Source organism: Pristiophorus japonicus (assembly GCF_044704955.1).
Source record: "Pristiophorus japonicus isolate sPriJap1 chromosome 24 unlocalized genomic scaffold, sPriJap1.hap1 SUPER_24_unloc_1, whole genome shotgun sequence".
NCBI lineage: Eukaryota > Metazoa > Chordata > Chondrichthyes > Pristiophoridae > Pristiophorus > Pristiophorus japonicus.
The window spans coordinates 3,286,287-3,313,726 of NW_027250648.1; the positions used below are offsets into that span (position 1 = coordinate 3,286,287).

Here is a 27,440-nt window from a genome sequence, read left to right on the forward strand (position 1 = left end):
ATGGAATTCATATTCATGTATTATTATTAGCTCCCACAATTCTGCTGCGCACTGGTCACAATTAACGTGAGCGGAAAATTTTAGAGATTGGAGGCAATTTCTGATTATGCGTGAAATTATTTTAATAACAGCATACTGATTCCACCGCAGTTCAAGCAGGGTCTGAAATTAATTGTTATCTCCCTGTTTTACACAGATTCATGACAGATTGTATTCAAATATCAATTAAATGCGAGTTGTAAATTGCAGTTTGTAAATGTCATAAATCTGACGGGTTATTAAATTCTTACTTGCAGCCGAAACCATGCAATGTCTTCAATATTATTTGTTGTTTCATAGCGAGACAATTATCACTAAGCTAATCTGAAACCGTTTGTAAGATGAGAGGCTGGGCGGTAGACATCGCTGGCAGTCAAAGCATTGTTCATGTGATTCTATTTAAATTCAAGGAAAGTACAGACTGACAGACACACAACCCATTGAAATTCAAGCAAATTAATTTAATTACAAAAAGTCGATATTATTTTTGAATTGATTAACAACATCCTGTCTCCCATAGCTGTGCTGTATGTGGGATAGATTTATAGACAGTGAACAGATTACATTTAAGAGTTATGTTTAACTATCATTCATGTTAAATTGATCAACAAAATCTCTCCTCCATTTGCTCATTAAATGTCAGTGCCGCAGTTGACCTGAATGTTTGTTCCCCGCCAATATTACGTTGATCATTCTGGAACGTAGTTTCAATAAATAGCTGAATATATTTAATAATTAATTTACGGGCATTGTGTGAATTACGGGAGTTAAATATGAAAAGATTGTCTATGTTATTAAATAGCGGAGGCTCTGTTACTGACTGAACACTGGTCTGTTGCCTGTTAACTATAAAATATATTTTATGAAGTAAGAATGAAGAAAATGTTTAAACTGGAGGGCCTTGATTTAGAAAACATACGGCATTACAGCCCACCGATAGTTAGTGAGATGTAACCACGGCCAGACTTTGAACTATTTAAAATAGTCCACTCCTAAATCCATCATGTGAAATCCACTCTGAGAAAAGATGGAGTTTATGTTGTATCAGAGAGTTCAGAAACATGCTGAGTTTACAAGTGTGTAGATAGAGAGCGGGAATGTATTGAATCAAATGTGATTTGATTCAAGTAAAAATAATATATTAGTCTGAATGTCTTTATCTATTAATATGATTCTTAATATTTTAAAATTGATAAGTGCCATGTTAATTTAACTGAAACACTAATATTTCACACGTTACCAAGCAGAAACAGGATTAAAATGAATATTAACTAATTTTATTATAATGCTAACATCAGCTAACATCAATATTACCTGAGAGTATAATATCAGTATACTCTCAGTGAGAGTATAACCATTAATGACCTCCCACAATTGCGATGTACACTGGATAGGATTACAGTTACTGCAACATCTCTAAGGTTGGAGAGAATTTTAAATTATGTCTAACATTAATTTAGTAAACAATAATGTCTTACTCAGCTGTGTTCAGATGGATAAGATGTCGCCGCAGATTTTAATAAATTAACTTCGTGTTTTGTCTCGATGATTTTACACTTATATTTAATTATGAAATTATATTGAACCAGTGGCTAATCGGTTTTCAATGTAACTGTTTCCTGGTTTGTCAAATTCCTGCTCTGACAGGAAGTCCCGATTAAATCCAGCAAATTACCCAGAAATGTGAATTATTTCGATATAATTTTTTCAGGATGTGTACGATTGCGGAGAGGGCGGGAGAAATGATTGGAAGTGGAAGAAAGTTTTTCAAATTAATATCAGTGTAATTTTTTTAAAACGTGCAGTTTTGAGATGATCGAAAATTGATAAGAGATCAATTGTAAATCAGCTTCATTGAAACTGACAGATTGAAGCGATTTATCTGCTGAGAGCACGATTGTGCCTGTTCTGTTTCTGTGCGCCTGCTCACTGTGTGAGAATCAGTAGTGCTCCTGACTGGTTGTAAACCTTCCGCTTTGTCCTCTTGTATTTCATGGAGTACAATTCGACTCATTTATTTGAGAAGCTTGTATCTGTGAAAAATATGACAGTTTCAGATTAAGTTTGAGGAGGCACCTCAGAAATGGGCCCAATAACGCAGTTTGTGGCATTCAGAAGCAGCAGTTCAAAAACACTTCTGTTAGACTGTAGAAGGAGCTTTAATTCATTTCTAATCCATGCTGTACAAGCCCCGGGAGTGTTTGGTGGGACAGTGTAGAGGGAGCTTTACTCTGTATTTAACCCGTGCTATACCTGCCCTGGGAGTGTTTGATGGGACAGTGTAAAGGGAGCTTTACTCTGTATTTAACCTGTGCTGTATCTGCCCTGGAGCTCTGGGAGCGTTTGATGGGATAGTGTAAAGGGAGAATTTATTCTGTATCTAACCCGTGTAGTAGCTGCCCTGGGTCAGTCTGATTGTGCAATGTATAAGGAGCTTAACTCTGTATTTAACCCGTGCTGTAACTGTCCCGTGACTTTTTGATAGGACAGTGTAAAGGGAAAATTTACTCTATATCTAACTCGTGTTCTATCTACCCTGGTAGTGTTTGGTGGGACAGAGTAGATGGAGCTCTTCTCTATATTCAACTAGTGCGGTACATTATCTGGACTGTTTGACAGTGCAGTATTGATACGGCTTTTCTCAGAATCAATCCCTTGATACACCTGATCATACAGTGCAGAGGGCACTTTACTTTATATTATTTGTAATATAACAGACCTGAAAATGCTTTATCCAGGGTTGTTTAAGGAGCCTTAATTTGCATCCAACTAATAAAGTGCGAGTTATCGAGCCAGATATATACAAATAAATATTTCCATTGCTCCAATGAAACAACTGTGCATTAATTGAGTTTAACCTTATTGCAAAATAACTGCATAATTTTTAATGAATTTCTAAACTTTAAACATTTTGAGTATCAGATAATGATTGAATGAGATTGGCCTGATCTTGAGCTCACTTTCAGAACAGTTTCAGGAAAAGACTGCAACGGTCCAGAAAGCAGCGCCTGTTCTGATCTGATGGGAGGCTGGAAGTTATTTTGACAATTTAAATGGTGAATTTCGAGCCTCACGCTCCAAATAACCATCATGGGAATGTTATGTTTGACACCATCATTTCGTTCAATTGTTTTTTTAAATGTACCAGGCAGGGGCATACGCACGTGAGATGCAGCTGTTGGACTGGGTCACAACACAAGGCACACAGTAACTGAACTGCACTTCTGTGAAACATTTGAAGAGATATATTCAGCCTGCGATGAGTTGCCATTCACAATAATCTTTCAGACTCTGTAACGGTCTCCAATTGAATCGTTTGCGTCAAATTTCTCAGTCCCTTTATTTTAAATATCCCCTTGCACTACAACAGACAATGAAAATAGATAGAGGTGTTCAACATTATGAAGCGTTTCCAGAACTTAATCCTCTCTTTGAAAAAAAAATCCCCTCATTTTCCTTCTAGTTCTTTTGCCAATTATTTTAAATCTGTGACCTTTGGTTAACGACGTACTCGGCCGAGGAAACCGTTTCTCCTGACTTGCTTTGACAAAACCTCTCTCAATTTTGAATACCTCTATTAGGCCTCCCCTTAATTTTCACTGCTTTAATGCACAATCCCAGCTTTTCCAATCTTTCCACATAACTGAAGTCTCTGATCCTTGGTATCATCCTGGGGCCTTGTCATCCTTTGTAATTGTAGTGGTCAGAATTGTATACACTACTTCATCTGATGTCTAACCAGTGATTTGTAAAGGTTTAGCATGACTTCCTTGTTTCTGTATTCAAGGCCCCTTTTACAATGGCAATAACGTACACAATTTCTTAACCGCCTAATCAACTTGCCCTGCCACCTTCAAAGAGCTGTGAATGTGAACCCCCAGGACCCTCTGCTATGGCACCTCCCTCAAATTAGTGCCTGGCAGATTATATTGCCTCTCCTAGTTGTTCCTCCAAAATGCATTAAATTGTATCTGCCATGCGTCTGCCCATTTCACCAGTCTGTCAATGTACTCCTGAAGTCCGCTGCTATCCTGCTCACACATTCCTATGTTGCCAAGTTTGCATCATCCGTGAATTTGTAAACTGTACTCCCTATAAACAAGTCCAAGTAATTTATATATAAAACAGGAAAAGCAATGGTCCTCATACCGACCAATGGGCGACCTCACTTCTCTCCCGTCAGAAAAACATCCGTTCATCACTGCTCGCCGCCTCCTCTCTCGCAGCCAATTACATACCCAAGTTACCTCCAACCCTTTAATCCCATGTGCTTCTATCTTCCGAATAATCTTTTGATGAGATACTTTATAAATGCCATTTGAACGTCTATATGTACAACATCTATTGCAACACCAACATCGACCCTCTCTGTAACTTCACGGTGTAGACCGAGATTTCAGTATCTGACCAATAAACAGGTGTTTGAGTTATCCGCACAAACCAGAAGCGAGAGTTACCCATATCAGCAGTAACCACGTCAGTTATTCTTTGTCCTTCCTAGCATAGACCCGGCTGATAACCAATTGATTTATAATGTTTAAGGTTTGCCAATATTAGGTATTTCGAGAAGAAACCTGACTCGATGTTTAAATTATGTTCGGTACGAACAACAAGAATGACTGTAACGACCCAGAAAGCAGTGCCTGTTCTCACTGGTGGGAGGCTGGAAAGTAATTTGTAAAATTAAATGGAGCATTTAAAGTTCCATATAACCGGCTTTGGGAATCGTATTTCATTCGGATTAGTTAATTGAGTGAGTGGGAGGAGGGAGGTCAGGAGACATCCAAGCAGTAGCAGGGGATAGAGCACAACTCACACTGCATCGCTCTTCCTACAATTCTGAGCAGGAAAGAGATGGACTCGAATCAATCCCGATTGAGATAACGCTTGAATCCTCGACATCAGGCTGTGCAAAAGTTTCTGGTTCAAATCTGAGCGCTGAATTATTCAATTCACATTTTAAAGGAGACTTCAACCATTTATTGGAACGTCCTTTATTGTCATGGGAACAAAGAAGATTTAGATGAGGTCTGATAGAGGGGTTTTGGAATTATGAAGGGTTTTATGAAGAGATTCGGGAAACATATTTCCCCAGGTCGGTGAGTTGATGAGTAAATGGCACTGATTAAAAATCAGCAGCAATAGAATGAAGGGAGAGGGTACTATTCTACACAGGGACTGTTAGGACATGGGCTGTCCTATCAGAAAGAGGGCTGCATGCAGAGTCCATAATAGTTTAATAAAATTGAACGTTTGAGAAGAAGATTGGGAATTGGAAGGCGAACGGGATTGGTGGAGAGATATTTCAGAGGTGTGATGGGCCGAATAGCCTCCTTCAGTGCTGTAAAGTTGTATTATTTTTCCGTCTGGGTCATGCTTTATAAACATGCCGGGATTTAAAAAAGTTAATACAACTAGTAGATCTTGCTGTACATGTTGTGTGATTAGGATAATTCACCGCACCGCTATTCAAACAAGTGTACCCCCGAAAACAACACATGCATTTATATAGCGTCTTTAACATAGTAAAACGTCCCAAGACGATTCATATGAGCTTAAGGAGGTAAACTGTGACATAAGGAGATATCAATTTTCTTTAGTATGGTCAGCAGTGATTCTGGCAGTTGACCAAAAATTTGATCCAAAAGGTTATTTTAAACAGCAAATTAAAATGGACTGGCCTGATTCGGTGCTGCTAATAAGATTCTGATAGCAAAAGGATGTAGGGAGGAGCTCAGAGGACATAATGTGAAATAATCTACTGTAAAAGTGGCTGGGGATTGAGGGGAAAGTTCCATAATAGCTGGAAGAAGTTCACGATACAATATCCCAGCATTCTTTCGGTACAAAGTGGCCTGCTGGACAGAATGTCCCTTTAAGACTCGTGACTTTTCTTAGATACAAGACTGGAGTTAAGTGGAGGCGTTTCACGTCGGGTCTTATAACTCCTAGAAACTCAAATAGGGTTTGATGGGCAAATGATGGAGTTAGTTCATCCTGTCGTGAAATTTCGAGTTGTTTGGTTATTTTATAAGCACTGATTACAGAGTCTAACTTGTCCAATTGGCCTATCTTTCCCAGCGACACCATCTCCTCCCAAACTCTACGCCCTGCTCTCCTCCTGTGAACAACCCAATTCTGGTGGCCCCGTCACCTACGGCTGCTTCGCGATGGACTACTCCCCGGAAATCACCAGCCTTTCCTGGAGGAAAGAAAAAGAGCCGATCGCCACTGGATTGAAGACCTACCCGTCAGTGCTCAACAAGAAGGGAGCCTACATCCTGAGCAGCCAGTTAACCATCACCGAGACAGAGCTGGGGAACAGCGCAATCTACTGCGAGGTTCGATGAGGTGGGTCGGTCTGGGACGTAAAAATGCCAGGTGAGTGTTGTGAGATACAGGGAGGTAAACTGTGAAAAGCAGAGAAGTTATGTTCAACTTCTATACAACCTTGGTTAGACCAGACTTCGAGTCATGTGCACAGTTCTGGTCTCCATATCACACTGAGAGTGCTGCGTACAGGTCGGGTCTCCATAACCCACCTCACTGTGCACAGTTCCGGTCTCCAAATCACAATTCGAGCACTGTGCAGAGTGCTGGTTTCCATATCACACTTAGAGTACTATGCACAGTTCTGATCTCCATATCACATATAGAGTACTGTACACTAGAGTACTGTCTTTAATAAGACACTCCAGAGTGAGGAACAGGCCCGAGGGGCCGGCTTATATACAATGCTCCCAAGGGATGCTGGAATCCCTTGGGACTTCAGGGGATGAGCTCCCTGGTGGCAGAACATGACAGTGCATGCTTTACAGATACACATCACTTTCCCCCCCCCCCCCCCAAAGTCAAAGTGAAAACTATTTACAAGGTGAGGCGGTCAGGAGCATTTCTTTCTCTGGTGGACCACCTCGGTACAAATGTCTGTTCTGGAGTGTTGGCTGTGCCCTCGCTGGGCTGCCGTGTTGTTGGCCCTGCAGGGCTGCTAGGTGAGCCTGGCCTTACTGGGCTGTAGGGCTGTAGGGCTGATGGGTTCGATTTTCTGGTCCGGAGTGGTGTCGTTGATTCTTTGGGTGTGTGTTGTGGGCTCGAAAAAGGTGGTGTCTGCTGTGGGTTGTTCAGGGCAGTCTGTGAACCGCAGCCTCGTTTGGTCCAGGTGCTTTATGCAAATTTGTCCATTGTCTAGTTTGACAACAACACCCTATTCCCTTCTTTAACTATCACCGTGCCCGCGATCCACTTGGGACCATGTCCATAGTTTAGCACATACACAGAGTCATTCAGATCAATTTCCCGTGACACAGTGGCGCGACCATCGTTTACATTTTGTTGCTGCCGCCTGCTCTGTACCTGATCATGCAGGTTGGAGTGAACCAGAGGCATTCTGGTTTTAAGTGTCCTTTTCATGAGAAGCTCAGCTGAGGGCACCCCTGTGAGCGAGTGCAGTCTCATGTGGTAGCTGAGTAGTACTCGGGACAGGTGGGTTTGGATTGAGCTTTCTGTGACTCGGTTAAGGCTTTGTTTGATGCTTTGTACTGCCCGCACTGCCTGCCCATTGGAGGCTGGTTTAAACGGGGCCGAGGTGACATGTTTGATCCCATTGCAGGTCATGAATTCTTTAAATTCGGCACTGGTGAAACATGGCCCGTTGTCACCGACCAGTATGTCAGGCAGGCCGTGGGTGGCAAACATGGCCCTCAGGCATTCAATGGTGGCGGTGCCGGTGCTTCCCGACATTATTTCACATTCAATCCATTTTGAAAAAGCATCCACCACCACCAGGAACATTTTACCGAGAAACGGGCCCACATAGTTGACATGGATCCTTGACCATGGTCTGGAGGGCCAGGACCACAAACTTAGTGGTGCCTCTCTGGGCGCGTTGTTCAACTGGGCACAGGACTCTAAGTCAGAGTCGATACCGTGCCACCACATGTGGGATCTGGCTATCGCTTTCATCATTACTATACCCGGGTGTGTGCTGTGGAGATCCGAGATGAACGTCTCCCTGCCCATTTTTGGTAGCACTACGCGGTTACCCCACAACAGGCAGTCTGCCTGAATGGACAGCTCGTCCTTTCGCCGCTGGAACGGCTTGATTGGCTCGTGCATTTCAATGGGAATGCTGGCTCAGCTCCCATGCAGTACACAGTTTTTTTACTACGGCAGCAGAGGATCTTGGCTAGTCCAAGTTCTAATCTGGCGGGACGTGACAGGTGATTTATCATTTTCAAACACTTCCATGACCATCAACAAGTCTGCGGGCTGCGCCATTTCCACCCCCGTGGTGGGCAATGGTAGCCGACTGAGAGCATCCGCATAGTTCTCGGTGCCGGCCTATGGCGGATGGTATAGTTATATGCTGATAGCGTGAGTGCCCAACTTTGTATGTGGCTGAGGCATTAGCATTTAGTCCCTTGTTTTCACTGAACAGGGATGTGAGGTACTTGTGATCGGTTTCCAGCTCAAATTTGAGGTCAAACAGGTACTGATGCATTTTATTTACCCCAAACACACACGCTAATGCCTCTTTCTCAATCATGCTGTAGGTTCTCTCGGCCTTAGACAAGCTCCTGGAAGCATAGGCGATAGGTTGCAACTTCCCCGTAACGTTAGCTTGTTGTAATACACACCCGACTCCATACAACAACGCGTCACATGCTAGCACAAGTCTTTTCCACGGGTTATACAATACAAGCAGCTTGTTGGAGCATAACATGTTTCTGGCTTTCTCAAAAGCAATTACTTGTTTTTTTTTCCATGCCCAGTTCTCACCTTTGCACAACAACACATGTAGGGGCTCTAAAAGGGTGCTTAACACCGGTAGGAAGTTACCAAAATAGTTGAGGAGTTCCAGGAACGACCGCAGCGCCGTGACATTCTGTGGCCTGGGCGCATTCCTGATAGCTCTGTCTTGGCCGAATGCCATCCGCCGTGATCTTTCTCCCCAAAAACTCCACTTCTGTTGCCATGAAGACGCATTTCCACTTCTTCAGCCGCAGCCCTACGCGATCCAGTCACTGGAGGACCTCCTCCAGGTTTTGTAGGTGCTCAGCGGTGTCCCGACCCATGACCAATATGTCGTCCTGAAAGACCACCGTGTGTGGTACCAACTTGATTAGGCTCTCCATGTTTCTCTGGAAGATCGTTGCAGCCGACTGAATTCCAAATGGGCATCTGTTGTAGATGAACAGTCCCTTGTGTGTGTTGATGCAGGTGAGGCCCTTCGAAGACTCCTCCAGCTCCTGCGTCATGTAGGCCGAAGTCAGTTTGAGCTTGGTGAACCCTGCCTCCTGCCAGCTTCGCAAATAGGTCATCTGCCTTAGGTAGTGGGTATTGGTCCCATCACGAGAAACGATTAACAGTTACTTTATAATCACCACAAATCCTGACCGTGCCATCACTTTTGAGTACTGGAACAATCGGGCTGGCCCATTCGCTGAATTCCACTGGGGAGATGATGCCCTCGCGTTGCAGCCTGTCCAGCTCGATTTCCACTCTCTCCCTCATCATGTGAGGTACCGCTTGCGCCTTGTGCTGAATGAGTCGTGCTTCTGGGACCAAGTGGATGCTCACCTTCGCCCCGGAAAAGTTTCCAATGCCTGGCTCAAAAAGGTAAGGAAACTTGTTGAGAACCTGGGTACATGAGGCATTATCAACATGTGATAGCACTCGGATGTCATCCCAGTTTCAGTGGATTTTGTCCAGCCAGCTCCTTCCAAGCAGTGTGGGACCATCGCCCGGGACAATCCAGAGTGGCAGTTCATGCACCGTGCCCTCATAGGTGACCTCGACCATGGCGCTGCCCAGGACAGTTCTTTGGTGTACGTTCTCAGTTTCGTGTGGATGGGAATCAGGGCTGGTATGAATGCCTTGTTGCACCACAGTCTCGCAAACATCTTTTTACTCATGAAGGATTGGCTAGCGCCTGTGTCCAGTTCCATGGCTACAGGTAAGCCATTCAATTTTATGTTTGGCATTATAGGTGGACATTTCGTCTCAAATGTGCGCACCCTGTGTACTTCAGCATCTGCCTCCTCTCTCTGAGGCTCGAAATTGCTTTGATCCACCATGGACCGATCTTCCTCTGACACGTGGTGGTTAGCAGATTTTGAAGAGCTTGCAGCTCTTTTGCAAGCTCCTTGGAGGTGCCCCATTGTTCCACAGCTCTTGCAAACATACCCTTTGAAGCGGCATGAATAGGCTGAATGGAAGCCTGCACAACACCAACAAGGTGTGAATTGCCTTGCATTCATCCTTTGTTGGGGTCTCTGAGTCATCTCGGTCACCTGAGGCCTGATGGCAGTTGCAGACTCGTGGTCTCTGCCCTATACATTTCTGCTCACAAACACAGTTCCAGTTAATTTATGAAGATTGCTAGCACTTGTGTGCTGAGAGATTTGTTTGGTGTTATCACTGGTGGACATAAACGCCTGTGCTATCGCAATGGCCTTACTGAGGGTCGGTGACACTACAGTCAAAGTTTTCGTAGGATGGTCTCGTGGCCAATGGCCAGTACTAAAACGTCTCTGAGCATTTGCTCCAGGTAGCCATCAAACTCACATTGTCCTGCAAGTCGCCTTAGCTTGGCGACGTAGCTCACCACTTCCTGACCTTCAGATCGCTGGCACGTCTAGCACCGATAGCTTGCCATCAGCACGCTCTCCCTCGGGTTAAGAGGCTCCCGAACCACTGTACACAGCTCCTCATACGACTTATCTGTGGGTTTCATTAGAGCTCGAAGAATCTTCATGAGGCTGTAGGTCGGTGTCCCGCAGACTGTGAGGAGGACTGCTCTCCTTTTTGCAGCGCTTCCTTCTCCATCTAGCTTGTTGGCTACAAAGTACTGGTCTAGCCGTTCGACATAGGCTTCCCAGTTCTCGCCCTCCGAGAACTTCACCAGGATGCCCACAGTTTGCTGCATCTTTGCATTGGATTCATATTCTCGTCGCCAGTTATTGTGTTCCTAACACAGGTGAGGCTGCAGTTACAGTGACCTCAGTCTTTAATAAGACACTCTAGAGTGAGGAACAGGCCTTTATACAGTGCTCCCAAGGGATGCTGGGATCCCTTGGGACTTCAGGGATTGAGCTCTCTGGTGGCGGAACATGGGAGTGCATGCTTTGCAGATACACAACAATGCTGCTTTGTTCTTGACTCTGCTGCAAGAGGAAAGGTTTCCCTCGACCCTATAAATCATTCAATTATCTTAAGCACCTCTTAATCTTCTATTCTGCTGTAATTCAAACCACGTTGATGCAACCTGTTCTGAAAATGTAACCCATTAAGCCCAGGTATCATTGTGCCGAATCTGCCTCGCACCTCCTCCAAGGTCAATTAAATGTTCCTGAGTTGCGGTGCCCAGAACTGAATGCAGTACTTCAAATGCGGTCTACCCAGAGCTTTGGTTTTCCAATACTTGAAGATAACTGCCAACAATCTATTAATTAATGAATGAATAGCTTGCTGCAATACTTTACCTGGAACAGCGACAGCTGCAAGGGCAGTGTAGTAAATGGCATAGACTGGGCCTTTGGCGGGAGATGCATATCCTGCAAGAAGCAGCAATGTCTGTTCGGGATCCCACATGCACTCTATTCGACATTCAAAAGATCGCTTATTATACCTGGTGTTAAATCTCCATGGACACAATTAGTTAGAATTAACATTAATGTTATTTACAGTCATTGAACAAACATGTTAGGTGACATCATTACTTCCGTCAGCGACAATCATTGAAGAAATAGAATAGATTATTGCACATTTAACGTTGGTTAGTGTCACTCAACAAACAAATTGATGCAGTCTATTTTATCTTAATTTGTAATTCAATAGAATGGATAAATATACAGGTGCAGTGTTTTAAAAGGAAACGCTGTGTCCCTTGGAAAATTAAACCTCTGTCCAGGCCCGTTCTGGCCTACTTGTGGCTCTATTCCACACCAACGTGATTGACTATTAACTGCTCTCTGAAGGGGCCTGCAACCCAGTCACTTGTATCAAAAAGGAATAAAGGAACAAACAAATAAAGCAGGATGAACCATTGGCTGCAACATAGGCACAGAATTCGGAGACAACAAGAATACACCCAGGCCAGTTCAGCCTGCAAAGTCTTCACACTAACATCTGGGGATTAGTGACAATGTTGAGAGAGCTATCTCTCAGGCTAATTCATCAACAGCTTGACATAGTTATGATCCCAGAATCATACCTACCAGCCAAGGTCCAAAACTCCTTCATCACCATCCCGGGATATGTTCTGTCCCACCGGCAGGACAAACCCACCAGAGGCCACGGCACAGTGGTATTCAGTCTAGGGGTAGTGGTCCTGAAAGTCTGAAATGCTGATGCTATACCATGACAGCGCATGGCTTCACCTCAGAAAAAGTGAAGGAAACCTCCTGTTGATTAGTGCCTACCACTATCTCTCAGCTGAGGAATTGGCACTGCGAAATGTTGAAAACCATTTGGAGGATGCAATGAGATACAGGGCCTAGAACATACGCTGGGTATATGATTTCAATGTCCATCACCAAGTGTGGCTCACTAGCACCACTACTGCCCGAGCTGGCCAAGTCAAGGATAGGTGGTGAGAGAACCAACACGAGGGAAAAACCTATTTGATCTCGTCCTCACCAACCTACCTGCATCTGTCCATGACAGCATTGGTAGCAGTAATCACCGCACAGTCATTGTGGAGAAAGTTCCGTCTTAACATTGAGGACAAACTCCATCGTGTTGTGTGACAATGCCACCATGCTAACTGGGATAGATTCAGAATAGATCCATGAGGCGTTGTGGGCCATCAGCAGCAGAATTGTATTCCACCATAATATGTAAGCTCATATCTCTCATTCTACCAGGGGATTAACCCTGGTTCAACTAGAAGTGCAGAAGAGTATGCCAGGAGCAGCACAAGTTGTACCTAAAATTGAGGTGCCAATCTGTGGAAGCTGCAACACAGGACTGCATGCATGCAAAGCAGCGAAAGCAACATGTTATAAATAGAGCTAAGCAATCCCACAATCAACGGAACTGATCAAAGCTCTGCAGTCCTGCTCAGCCAGTTGTGAATCGTGGTGGACAATTAAAAAAAAGACCGGAGGCAGCGGCTACATGCATATCCCCATCCTCAATGATAACGATGTGGAAAAGACCAGGCTGAAGCATTTGTAACCATCTTCAGCTGGAAGTGCCGAGTGGATGAACCATATTGGCTTCCTCCTAAGGTCCACACCTTCACAGGTTCTGGTGTGATATCAACAGAGACAGAGTCCAGTGTGATATCAACAGAGACAGGGCCTAGTGTAATATAAACAGAGACAGGGTCCAGTGTAATATAAACAGAGACAGGGTCCTGTGTAATATAAACAGAGACAGGGTCCTGTGTAATATAAACAGAGACAGGGTCCTGTGTAATATAAACAGAGACAGGGCCTAGTGTAATATAAACAGAGACAGGGCCTAGTGTAATATAAACAGAGACAGGGCCTAGTGTAATATAAACAGAGACAGGGTCCAGTGTAATATTAACAGAGACTGGGTCTGGTGTAATATAAACAGGGACAGGGTCCTGTGTAATATAAACAGAGACAGGGTCCTGTGTAATATAAACAGAGACAGGGTCCTGTGTAATATAAACAGAGACAGGGTCCTGTGTAATATAAACAGAGACAGGGTCCTGTGTAATATAAACAGAGACAGGGTCCTGTGTAATATAAACAGAGACAGGGTCCTGTGTAATATAAACAGAGACAGGGTCCTGTGTAATATAAACAGAGACAGGGCCTAGTGTAATATAAACAGAGACAGGGTCTAGTGTAATATAAACAGAGACAGGGTTTCGTGTAACATAAAGAAAGACAGGGTCTACTGTAATATAAACAGAGACCGGGTCTTGTGCAATATAAACAGAGAAAGGATCTTGTGTAATACAAAAAGAGACAGGGGTCTAGTGTAATACAAAAAGAGACAGGGGTCTAGTGTAATACAAACAGAGACAGGGTCTAGAGTAATATAAACAGAGGCAGGGTCTAGTGTAATATAAACAGAGACAGGGTCGAGTGTAATATCAACAGAGACAGGGTCGAGTGTAATATCAACAGAGACAGGGTCGAGTGTAATATCAACAGACACAAGGTCTAGTGTAATATCAACAGAGACAGGGTCTAGTGTAATATCAACAGAAAATTAAAAAGTAGGACCTCAAAAGTAGTAATCTCGGGATTGCCACCAGTGCCACGTGATAGTCAGAGTAGGAATCGCAGGATAGCGCAGATGAATACGTGGCTTGAGCAGTGGTGCAGCAGGGAGGGATTCAAATTCCTGGGGCATTGGAACCGGTTCTGGGGGAGGTGAGACCAGTACAAACCGGACGGTCTGCACCTGGGCAGGACTGGAACCAATGTCCTAGGGGGAGTGTTTGCTAGTGCTGTTGGGGAGGATTTAAACTAATATGGCAGGGTGATGGGAACCAATGCAGGGAGACAGAGGGAAACAAAAACGAGGCAAAAGCAAAAGACAGAAAGGAGATGAGGAAAAGTGGAGGGCAGAGAAACCCAAGGCAAAGAACAAAAAGGGCCACTGTACAGCAAAATTCTAAAAGGACAAAGGGTGTTAAAAAAACAAGCCTGAAGGCTTTGTGTCTTAATGCAAGGAGTATCCGCAATAAGGTGGATGAATTAACTGTGCAAATAGATGTTAACAAATATGATGTGATTGGGATTACGGAGACGTGGCTCCAGGATGATCAGGGCTGGGAACTCAACATCCAGGGATATTCAACATTCAGGAAAGATAGAATAAAAGGAAAAGGAGGTGGGGTAGCATTGCTGGTTAAGGAGCAAATTAAGGCAATAGTTCGGAAGGACATTAGCTTGGATGATGTGGAATCTATATGGGTAGAGCTGCAGAATACCAAAGGCAAAAAACGTTAGTGGGAGTTGTGTACAGACCTCCAAACAGTAGTAGTGATGTTGGGGAGGGCATCAAACATGAAATTAGGGGTGCGTGCAATAAAGGTGCAGCAGTTATAATGGGTGACTTTAATATGCACATAGATTGGGTTAACCAAACTGGAAGCAACACGGTGGAGGAGGATTTCCTGGAGTGCATAAGGGATGGTTTTTTAGACCAATATGTCGAGGAACCAACTAGCGGGGAGGCCATCTTAGACTGGGTGTTGTGTAATGAGAGAGGATTAATTAGCAATCTCGTTGTGCGAGGCCCCTTGGGGAAGAGTGACCATAATATGGTGGAATTCTGCATTAGGATGGAGAATGAAACAGTTAATTCAGAGACCATGGTCCAGAACTTAAAGAAGGGTAACTTTGAAGGTATGAGGCGTGAATCGGCTAGGATAGATTGGCGAATGATACTAAAGGGATTGACTGTGGATGGGCAATGGCAGACATTTAGAGACCGCATGGATGAATTACAACAATTGTACATTCCTGTCTGGCATAAAAATAAAAAAGGGAAGGTGGCTCAACCGTGGCTATCAAGGGAAATCAGGGATAGCATTAAAGCCAAGGAAGTAGCATACAAATTGGCCAGAAATAGCAGCGAACCCGGGGACTGGGAGAAATTTAGAACTCAGCAGAGGAGGACAAAGGGTTTGATTAGGGCAGGCAAAATGGAGTACGAGAAGAAGCTTGTAGGGAACATTAAGACATATTGCAAAAGTTTCTATCGATATGTAAAGAGAAAAAGGTTAGTAAAGAGAAAAAGGTTAGTAAAGACAAACGTAGGTCCCCTGCAGTCAGAATCAGGGGAAGTCATAACGGGGAACAAAGAAATGGCGGACCAATTGAACAAGTACTTTGGTTCGGTATTCACTGAGGAGGACACAAACAACCTTTCGGATATAAAAGGGGTCGGAGGGTCGAGTAAGGAGGAGGAACTGAGGGAAATCCTTATTAGTCGGGAAATTGTGTTGGGGAAATTGATGGGATTGAAGGCCGATAAATCCCCAGGGCCTGATGGACTGCATCCCAGAGTACTTAAGGAGGTGGCCTTGGAAATAGTGGATGCATTGACAGTCATTTTCCAACATTCCATTGACTCTGGATCAGTTCCTATCGAGTGGAGGGTAGCCAATGTAACCCCACTTTTTAAAAAAGGAGGGAGAGAGAAAACAGGGAATTATAGACCGGTCAGCCTGACAGCGGTAGTGGGTAAAATGATGGAATCAATTATTAAGGATGTCATAGCAGTGCATTTGGAAAGTGGTAATATGATAGGTCCAAGTCAGCATGGATTTGTGAAAGGGAAATCATGCTTGACAAATCTTCTGGAATTTTTTGAGGATGTTTCCAGTAGAGTGGACAAGGGAGAACCAGTTGATGTGGTATATTTGGACTTTCAGAAGGCTTTCGACAAGGTCCCACACAGAGATTAATGTGCAAAGTTAAAGCACATGGGATTGGAGGTAGTGTGCTGACATGGATTGAGAACTGGTTGTCAGACAGGAAGCAAAGAGTAGGAGTAAATGGGGACTTTTCAGAATGGCAGGCAGTGACTACTGGGGTACCGCAAGGTTCTGTGCTGGGGCCCCAGCTGTTTACACTGTACATTAATGATTTAGACGAGGGGATTAAATGTAGTATCTCCAAATTTGCAGATGACACTAAGTTGGGTGGCAGTGTGAGCTGCGAGGAGGATGCTATGAGGCTACAGAGTGACTTGGATAGGTTAGGTGAGTGGGCAAATGCATGGCAGATGAAGTATAATGTGGATAAATGTGAGGTTATCCACTTTGGTGGTAAAAACAGAGAGACAGACTATTATCTGAATGGAGACAGATTAGGAAAAGGGGAGGTGCAAAGAGATCTGGGTGTCATGGTACATCAGTCATTGAAGGTTGGCATGCAGGTACAGCAGGCGGTTAAGAAAGCAAATGGCATGTTGGCCTTCATAGCGAGGGGATTTGAGTACAGGGGCAGGAAGGTGTTGCTACAGTTGTACAGGGCCTTGGTGAGGCCACACCTGGAGTATTGTGTACAGTTTTGGTCTCCTAACCTGAGGAAGGACATTCTTGCTATTGAGGGAGTGCAGCGAAGGTTCACCAGACTGATTCCCGGGAAGGCGGGACTGACCTATCAAGAAAGACTGGAGCAACTGGGCTTGTATTCACTGGAGTTCAGAAGAATGAGAGGGGACCTCATAGAAACATTTAAAATTCTGACGGGGTTAAACAGGTTAGATGCAGGAAGAATGTTCCCAATGTTGGGGAAGTCCAGAACCAGGGGACACAGTCTAAGGAGAAGGAGGAAGCCATTTAGGACCGAGATGAGGAGGAATTTCTTCACCCAGAGAGTGGTGAACCTGTGGAATTCTCTACCACAGAAAGTTGTTGAGGCCAATTCACTAAATATATTCAAAAAGGAGTTAGATGAAGTCCTTACTACTAGGGGAATCAAGGGGTATGGTGAGAAAGCAGGAAGGGGGTACTGAAGTTGCATGTTCAGCCATGAACTCATTGAATGGCGGTGCAGGCTAGAAGGGCCGAATGGCCTACTCCTGCACCTATTTTCTATGTTTCTATGAGATAGGGTCTAGTGTAATATAAACAGGGACGGGGTCTCATGTAATATAAACAGAGACGGGGTCTCGTGTAATATAAACAGAGACGGGGTCTCGTGTAATATAAACAGAGACAGGGCCTAGTGTAATATAAACAGGGACAGGGTCGAGTGTAATATAAACAGAGACAGGGTCGAGTGTAATATAAACAGAGACAGGGTCGAGTGCAATATAAACAGAGACAGGGTATAGTGTAATATAAACAAAGACAGGGTCTTGTGTAATATAAACAGACACAGAGCCTAGTGTAATATAAACAGAGACAGGGCCTAGTGTAATATAAACAGGGACAGGGTCGAGTGTAATATAAACAGAGACAGGGTCGAGTGTAATATAAACAGAGACAGTCGAGTGCAATATAAACAGAGACAGGGTATAGTGTAATATAAACAAAGACAGGGTCTTGTGTAATATAAACAGACACAGAGCCTAGTGTAATATAAACAGAGACAGGGTCTCGTGTAATATAAACAGGGACAGGGTCTAGTGTAATATAAACAGGGACAGGGTCTAGTGTAATATAAACAGAGACAGGGTCTTGTGTAATATAAACAGACACAGAGCCTAGTGTAATATAAACAGACACAGAGCCTAGTGTAATATAAACAGAGACAGGGTCTCGTGTAATATAAACAGGGACAGGGTCTAGTGTAATATAAACAGAGACAGGGTCGAGTGCAATATAAACAGAGACAGGGTCGAGTGCAATATAAACAGAGACAGGGTCTAGTGTAATATAAACAGAGACAGGGTCGAGTATAATATAAACAAAGACAGGGTCTAGTGTCATATAAACAGAGACAGGGTCTTGTGTAATATAAACAGACACAGAGCCTAGTGTAATATAAACAGAGACAGGGTCTCGTGTAATATAAACAGGGACAGGGTCTAGTGTAATATAAACAGGGACAGGGTCTAGTGTAATATAAACAGGGACAGGGTCTCGTGTAATATAAACAGGGACAGGGTCTAGTGTAATATAAACAGAGACAGGGTCTCATGTAATATCAACAGACACAGGGCCTAGTGTAATATAAACAGAGACAGGGTCTCGTGTAATATAAACCTCTAGGATTCTATAACATCTTTTCATCATTTTAATCACCTCTATTAAATCATCCTTTAACCTTCTCTGCTCAATCCCAGTTTCTCCCGTCTCTGTGTAACTGAAATACCTCATTCCTAGTAGAATTCTAGTAAATCTCTTCTGCACCATTTTCAAGGCCTTGACATTCTTCCCAAAGTCTGAATTGAAATTCATTCAATCTCTATTGTTCTGTCAGATTAATTCTAAGGACGAATGCTCTCTTAAAATTGGACTGAGCAGTAATCTGAGTATCTGTAATTATTGATTGATAACGATGATATAACTTGTTCTAACAATGCAGACGGTGACTGATCTGCTCAGCAACAGCAGCCTCTGCATGGTTCCTGTTTCAATACGGTCACTGTCGCCACCTGCTGATGATAAACATCTACTGCAGGCGCCAGAGTTTTTAAACATGATTATTTAATTCCAGACAACAACTTGCATTTTACCAGCGACATTCACCCAGAGGAGTTTCTCAGAGCCAACCACAAGAGGGCCACGAGATCAGGAAGGGTTAATGGAGAAAGGAAACAATTAGTGTTATCAATTCTGAGGAGGTTTTCATGGGAAGAAAACATAGAAACATCGAAAATAGGTGCAGGAGTAGGCCATTCGGCCCTTCGAGCCTGCACCGCCATTCAATGAGTTCATGGCTGAACATGCGGATGAAATGGTAAAGGGTAGGGATTTAGTGAGCTGCTTCTGGTGGGATTTCAGTGACAATTTGTCCTGCAAGAAGATAGTTAATGATGAGAAGATTAGCAGTTGATTGAGTGCCAGTGTCATGGAAAAGCAGAAGTAGGCAATTTGGAGACTATCAGTCTGTTAAAGTGGAAGAAGGGGTTTTAGGGTTATATATTTAATTCGTTGCTATTAGGAGAACTGGGTAGCCATAGTGCAGGATGCTGAGTTAGAGCCTCCTCCCCCTCCCCATTCATCAGAGTGTATTGCGAAGGGTTACGCGTGCAAGTGTTGCTTTAGGAGGATGAAGAGTATGCTGGTGCTCAGGGTGGGTGAAGAAAAGGGTGAGTGCCTAGTGTGTTACTTTGCTTACTCTGGTTGTTGATCTTGTTTCCAGCACTGGTCTGCAGATTTGGGGATGTGAGGTAGTTAGCTCTCAATGCCACTGCCATTTTCTTCCAGTGATATTTCTGGGTGGTTTGTTGGCACCCCACCCCACCAGTCTGTTCCTCTTGCTTTCAGTCTCCTCCAGGAAGACTTGGAGATCTGAATCAATGAAGTTCTGCATTTTTCTTCTGTGGATCAGTGCCTTCTATATGCTGATGTCATAATTCTTCAAAAGTATAAGAGGTTTGATGAGACATGTGAAATGAGAGAGCCAAGCACTGTTCCTTTTCAATTAAAAACATAAAATGCTGGAAATACTCAGTCAGGTAGCATGTGGTTGTCCCCCAGTTGCTATCGGAAGTGCGCAGGCTCAACTGTCTCTTGAAAAGGCTGCAGCGCGGTTTCCGTATGCTTTGCGCCGGATTTACACCAGTGGCACTCTCAAATGTCAACACCTCAGCAGGCCACCGGCGGGCGCAGTGGCAGCGTGGAGATTGCCCCCCCCCCCCCCCCCGAGCAGTCGCAGACCCCGCCTCCCCGGCACGTGGAGCCGGCGATTGCTGCTGCCGCCGATGGTGTGAAGTTATATAAGAACATAAGAATTAGGAGCAGGAGTAGGCCATACAGCCCCTTGAGCCTGCTCAGCCATTCAATAAGATCATGGCTGATCATCGACCTCAACTCCACTTTCCTGCATTTTCCCCATATCCCTCGATTCTCCTACAGTCCAAAAATCTATCTATCCCAGCCTTGAATATATTCAATGACTCAGCATCCACCGTCCTTTGCATTGAGAATTTCAAAGACTCACAACGCTCTGAGTGATGAAATTCATCCACTTCTCTGTCTTAAATGGCCGACCCCTTATCCTGAAACTGTGCCCTCTAGTTCTAGACTCTCCAGCCAGGGGTAACAACCTCTCAGCATCTACCCTGTCAATCCCCTTCAGAATCTTGTATCTTTCAATGAGAGCATCTCTCGTTCTTCTTCTAAATTGCAGAGTATAGGCCCATTCGACACAATCTCTCACCATAAGTCAGTTCTCTCATCCCAGGAATCAATCTAGTGAAGCTCGGTTACACCACCACCAAGGTAAGTATATCCCCCCTTAGATAAGGAGACCCAAACTGTCCCAGTACTCCAGGACCTTGGGAGTGCAGGTCCACAGATCCCTGAAGGTAGCAGGACAGGTAGATAAGGTGGTTCAAAAGGATTTTGTTAGTCGCTTGCTTTTATTAGTCGTGACATAGAATATAGGAGCAGCGAGGTTATGCATTAACTCTATAAAACACTAGTTAGGCCACAGCGAGAGTACTGCGTTCAGTTCTGGTCACCACATTACAGGAAAGATGTGATTGCACTAGAGAGGGTACAGAGGAGATAGACGAGGATGTTGCCAGGACTTCAGAACTTTAGCTATGAGAAAAAATTGGATAGGCTCGGGTTGTTTTGTTTGGAACAGAGGAGGCTGAGGGGAGATTTTATTGACGTGTACAAAATTATAAGGGGTCTCGATAGAGTCGATAAGAACAGAAGAACATAAGAAATAGGAACAGGAGTAGGCCATACGGCCCCTCGAGCCTGCTCCACCATTTAATAAGATCATGGTTGATCCGATCATGGACTCAGCTCCACCTCCCCGCCCGCTCCCCATAACCCCTTATTGTTTAAGAAACTGTCTATTTCCTTCTTAAATTTATTCAATGTCCCAGTTTCCACAGCTCTCTGAGGCAGCGAATTCCAAAGATTTACAAACTTCTGAGAGAAGAAATTTCTCCTCATCTCTGTTTTATTCTAAGATCATGCCCTCTAATTCTAATCTCCCCCACCAGTGGAAACATCCTCTCTGCATCACCTTGTCAAGCCCCCTCATAATCTTATACGTTTCGATAAATCACCTCTCATTCTTCTGAATTCCAATGAGTAGAGGCGCAACCTACTTAACCTTTCCTCATGTGAACCCACTCATCCCTGGAATCAACCGAGTGAACCTTCTCTGAACTGCCTATAAAGCAAGTATATCCTTTTGTAAATATGGAAACCAAAACTGCACGCAGTATTCCAGGTGTGATGTCACCAAAACCTTGTATAGCTGTAGCAAGATTTCCCTGCTTTTATACTCCATCCCCTTTGCAATAAAGGCCAACATACCATTGGCCTTCCTGATCACTTGCTGTACCGGCATACTATGCAGGTTCTGTTTCATTCACAAGTATCCCCAGGTCCCGCTGTACTGCGGCACTTTGCAATCTTTCTCCATTTAAATAATAATTTGCTCTTTGATTTTTTCTGCCTCACACTTTCCAACATTATACTCCATCTGCCAAATTTTTGCCGACTTGCTTAGCTTGTCTATGTCCTTTTGCAGATTTTTTGTATCCTCCTCACACATTGCTTTTCCTCCCATCTTGTATTGTCAGCAAACTTGGCTACGTTACACTCGGTCCCTTCCTCCAAGTCGTTAATATAGATTGTAAATAGTTGGGGGCCCAGCACTGATCCATGCGGCACCCCACTAGTTACTAGTTGCCAATCAGAGAATGAAGCATTTTTCCTGACTCTCTGTTCTCTGTTAGTTAGCCAATCCTTTATCCATGCTAATATATTACCCGCAACCCTGTGAACTTTTATCTTGTGCAGTAACCTTTTATGTGGCACTTTGTCAAATGCCTTCTGGAAGTCCAAATACACCACATCCACTGGTTCCCCTTTATCCACCCTCTTCGATAGGAATGAACTATTTCCTGAGCAGAGTGGTCAATAACCAGGGAGAATAGATGTAAAGTAATTGGTAGAAGGATTAGAGAGGATCGAGGAGAAATCCTTTTCATCCAGAGGGTGGTGGGGGTCTGGAACTCACTGCCTGAAAGGGAGGTACAGACAGAAACCCTCATCTCATTGAAAAAGTACCTGGATATACACTGTTAATACGGATTCTTTTTCCCTCAATCTGTTTCAGCGAATACACTGACGCGAACACCTTCTTGCCTTTTCTGTAAAAGACCTTTATTGAAGATTCTCCGGCCGGGACTTGTCAAGACAAAGGAACACTCTCTGTCAGAGCCTGTTTACCTTCCTCTGGACAAGCCCCTTTACAGCGCGAAAAGCACAGTAGTAATACATTGTCAAAACATAACACATTTGATTAGCACTTGGTCTATCCACTCCCTTTCTTCCTCCCCCCCGAGTATGTCCTAATTAGAGCTGGCCCCGAGGTCAGCTTGTTTATAGCCTCATTAAATTCTTCTTCCTTATCAGTAAAACCTATTTCCCTCTTATCAGTAAAAAGCATTACGTTACCCTCTCCTATCCGTGATTGCCTTTTCTTTCCCGTGACCCGTGTTTAACCTCAACTCTCAGTAACCCCTTTTTTTTCTGTTGATTCTGCAATTGTCAGTATCTTGACACTTCTTTAGCTATTTTCCCATGATTCCCTATCTCCATCCCTCTGCCACATTCATAATCCTTCTGCACACATTCTCAACACTTGAGGTGCCGTAACCTACAGGGCTATGGACCAAGAGCTGGAAAGTGCGATTAGGCTCGATGGCTGCTTTTCAGCCAGCACAGACACAATGGGCATAATGGCCTCCCTCTGTGTCGTAAACCTCTAGGATTCTATCACAACATTTCATCATTTTAATCACCTCTATTAAATCATCCTTTAACCTTCTCTGCTCAATCCCAGTTTCTCTCGTCTCTGTATAACTGAAATACCTTATTCCTGATAAAATTCTAGTAAATCTCTTCTGCACCATCTTCAAGGCCTTGACATACTTCCCAAAGTCTGGATTGGAATTAATTCAATCTCTATTGTTCCGTCAAATTAATTCTAAGGATGCATGCTCTCTTAGAATTGGACTGAGCAGTAATCTGAGTATCAGTAATTATTGATTGATAACGACGATATAACTGATCTGCTCAGCAACAGCAGCCTCTGCATGGTTCCTGTTTCAATACGGTCACTGCCGCCACCTGCTGATGATAAACATCTACTGCAGGCGCCAGAGTTTTTTAAACATGATTATTTAATTCCACACACAACTTGCATTTTCCCCAGTGACGTTCACCCAGAGGAGTTTCTCAGAGCCAACGAGATCAGGAGGGGTTAATGGAGAAAGGAAACAATTAGTGTTATCAATTCTGAGGAGGTTTTCATGGGAAGGTGTGAAGTTATATAAGAACATAAGAATTAGGAGCAGGAGTAGGCCATACGGCCCCTCGAGCCTGCTCCGCCATTCAATAAGATCATGGCTGGTCATCGACCTCAACTCCACTTTCCTGCATTATCCCCATATCCCTCGATTCTCCAACAGTCCAAAAATCTATCTATCCCAGCCTTGAATATATTCAACGACTCAGCATCCACCGTCCTTTGGATTGAGAATTTCAAAGACTCACAACGCTCTCGGCGATGAAATTCATCCATTTCTCTGTCTTAAATGACCGACCCCTTATCCTGAAACTATGCCCTCTACTTCTAGACTCTCAAGCCAGTGGAAACAACCTCTCAGCATCTGCCCTGGCAATCCCCCTCATAATCAATTATATTTCGGTGAGATCACCTCTCAATTGCTTACTCTGTGTTTCCAGATTTGGGTTTTGAGCAACGCGGGCAATAAAACACACGCAAAATAGTGCCGGTGACTGGGAGCGGGAGATTAATAAACTTTGGGTAGGCTGCGCTGCAAGGTTAATAAAGTTGGAGAATACCCTCAGGGCCCGAAAGTGATCCAGCAGCCCACTCTATGTTTCATCGAACGGCGCCTGTGAGGCTTTTTATCAGTGACAGGCTCGGGTTACGGGCTGCCATCTTGGTCGAGGAAAGAGTGAATGGTTCCACGTGCAGCGCAGCCATCTTGGTTCTGGAACACATAGTGGGCGGGGCTTCAGGGTCACAATGGTCAGGAGAGAAAATCATTGCCTCATTGATTTTATTCTCACTCTGCACACAGTGGGTGAAGAACTGAACCCAACCAGAGCAGAGGGAGGGAGGGAGCAAACTGGGAGTGCATGAAAGAAATGTTGGAGATGGTGCGTGGGTTTAGATTTCAGCTCAGGGAGGGAGAGTGTGTGGGACAGGCATTTACAGCTTTGGGGAAACGAGAGGAAAGAACGTTTCATAGAAACTAGATTTGTCTGTTCTGAATTTCTATCCTGTACTTACAGTGATGTCTTTTGTAAACTCCTTTTACAGGGTATTAGAAGGGGAGGATTTGCAGACGGGAAACTCAAACCAAACATCATGTCAAGATCTGACAGAGTCACTCGATTAATCAGGACCTGAATATCATCGGCCTTTGAATGTGGAAGGAGAAATATTTGTCTGTTCTGTCTGTGAGAATCCTGGAATGTCAGATCCTGAACTGTTCTGTCCTCGAATCTGAAATAAAAACAGAAAATGCTGGAAATCTCAGCGGGTCAGGCAGCATCTGTGGAGAGAAACAGAGTTAACGTTTCGGGTCGATGACCTTTCATCAGAACTCTCTTCAGAATTTTGTTTGCAATAAAATTCTGAAATTTTACTTCAATCCTAAATCGATCTTTGATACAAAATCTACAATTCAGTGTCTGAAAGGTTTCACTGATGCACATCTCCAATTAGAATTCTTACTGACTTGCACATTACACACAGTGACCCCTCCATTATCCACCAGAAAGGGGAATGGGAATTGGTGGGGAATCAGAGTCCCCAAATGTTGCCCCTCCGTCTGGTACAGCAATCCCCTCAGCACGGGAATGGAGACAAGTTCAATCCAAGTAACGGGCTCAGTTTAATCTTTCTGGGCCTGTAGGGTTGGTTTATATCAGACAGGAGGGGATTGGTGTCAGTGACTGTGATTGGTTTATAACAGACAGGAGGAGATTGGTGTCAGTGACTGTGGGGTTGGTTTATATCAGACAGGAGGGGATTGGTGTCAGTAACTGTGGGGTTGGTTTATATCAGACAGGAAGGGATTGGTGTCAGTGACTGGGTGGTGGGTTTATATCAGACAGGAGGGGATTGGTGTCAGTGACTGTGGGGTGGGTTTATATCAGACAGGAGGGGATTGGTGTCAGTGACTGTGGGGTGGGTTTATATCAGACAGGAGGGAATTGGTGTCAGTGACTGTGGGGTGGGTTTATAGCAGACAGGAGGGGATTGGTGTCACTGACTGTGGGGTGGGTTTATATCAGACAGGAGGGGATTGGTGTCAGTGACTGTGGGGTGGGTTTATATCAGACAGGAGGAGATTGGTGTCACTGACTGTGGGGTTGGTTTATATCAGACAGGAGGGGATTGGTATCAGTGACTGTGGGTATTGTGAGGAGGACATAAGAAATCTGCAAAGGGATATAGACAGGCTAACTGAGTGGGCAAAAATTTGACAGATGGAGTATAATGTGGGAAAATGTGAGGTTATCCACTTGGCCGAAAAAATAGAAAAATAGAAAAGCTGCAGTAGAGAGAGACCTGGGGGTACCTGTGCATGAAACACTAAAAGTTAGCATGCAGGTACAGCAAGTGATCAGGAAGGCAAATGGAATGCTGGCCTTTATTGCAAGGGGGATGGAGTATAAAAGTAGGGAAGTCCTGCTACCACTGTACAGGTATTGGTGAGGCCACACTTGGAGTACTGCGTGCAGTTTTGGTCTCTGTATTTGAGGAAGGATATACTTGCATTGGAGGCTGTTCAGAGAAGGTTCACGAGGTTGATTCCGGAAATAACGGGTTTGATGTATGAGGATAGGCTCAGTAGCTTGGGCCTCTACACATTGGAGTTCAGAAGAATGAGAGGTGATCTTATCGAAATATATGATAATGATGAGGATCGACAAGATGGATGCAGAGAGGATATTTCCACTCATAGGGGAAATTAAAATTAAGGGACATAGTCTCAGAATAAGCGGAAGCCCATTTAAAACTGAGATGAGGAGGAATTTCTTCTCTCTGAGGGTTGTAAATCTGTGGAATTCCCTGCCCCAGAGAGCAGTGGAGGCTGGGACATTGAATATGTTTAAGGTGGAGATAGACGGATTTTTGAGCGATAAAGGGTGATGGGAAGCCGGGGGGAAGTGGAGCTGAGGCCATGATCAGACAAGCCATGATCTTATTGAATGGTGGCCGACTCCGGCTCCTATTTTTGATGTTATGTTCTTTATTAGAGACCCTGTCCCTTTTATTGATGAATTTAAAAGTCTGTGCTAAAATGTGAGCCCCAAAGGCTTGTGTCCAATAAAGGCCCACAGTCTCCACTGGTCCCAGGCCCTGAACACGGGACTGCACAAAGTCACGTCCTACGGCTCAGCCAATCAGCGGCACAAGTCCCGCCCCTCTGGCTCCCCATTGGTCGGAATCTCCCGTCAATCAGGCCGCGGGCTAGTGTCACGTGTCCCTCGAGCGCGCTCCGCCAAACTGTGTAAAGTGGTGTCGGGGACCCGGATGTGCGGACTCTCAGGTTCGGATTTCCCTTTATTCTCCCCCTCCCCCCGCGCGATTCTCTACCCAATCGGAGCGGAGAAAACTCACTTTACGTCACCGATCGCGGCTCTTTAACGGACACAAACGCCTTTCCCCGGAAGGCCCCGCGCCGACCCGTCTCCGCGCCACAAGATCCGATCGCGCAGGCGTAGCCCCGTGTGTGGGGGAGGTTAGCGTCCTCTGGGCATGCGCGGT

The 27,440-nt window shown here is 44.4% G+C and overlaps 1 protein-coding gene and 1 long non-coding RNA gene across 2 annotated transcripts in view; one reads left to right on the forward strand and one right to left on the reverse strand.

Annotated features, from left to right (window-relative positions):
- The window catches only part of LOC139241199 (zinc finger protein 665-like), a 131,832-nt gene that overhangs the window by 95,058 nt on the left and 9,334 nt on the right, over nt 1-27,440 (forward strand). The gene's annotated exons all lie outside the window — the stretch shown is intronic.
- On the reverse strand, nt 257-27,408 carry LOC139241203 (uncharacterized). The gene is made up of 3 exons (XR_011588815.1): nt 27,294-27,408; nt 24,951-25,166; nt 257-2,072 (listed from the first exon to the last, which is right to left on the reverse strand). It is a non-coding gene; the product is annotated as an uncharacterized lncRNA (long non-coding RNA).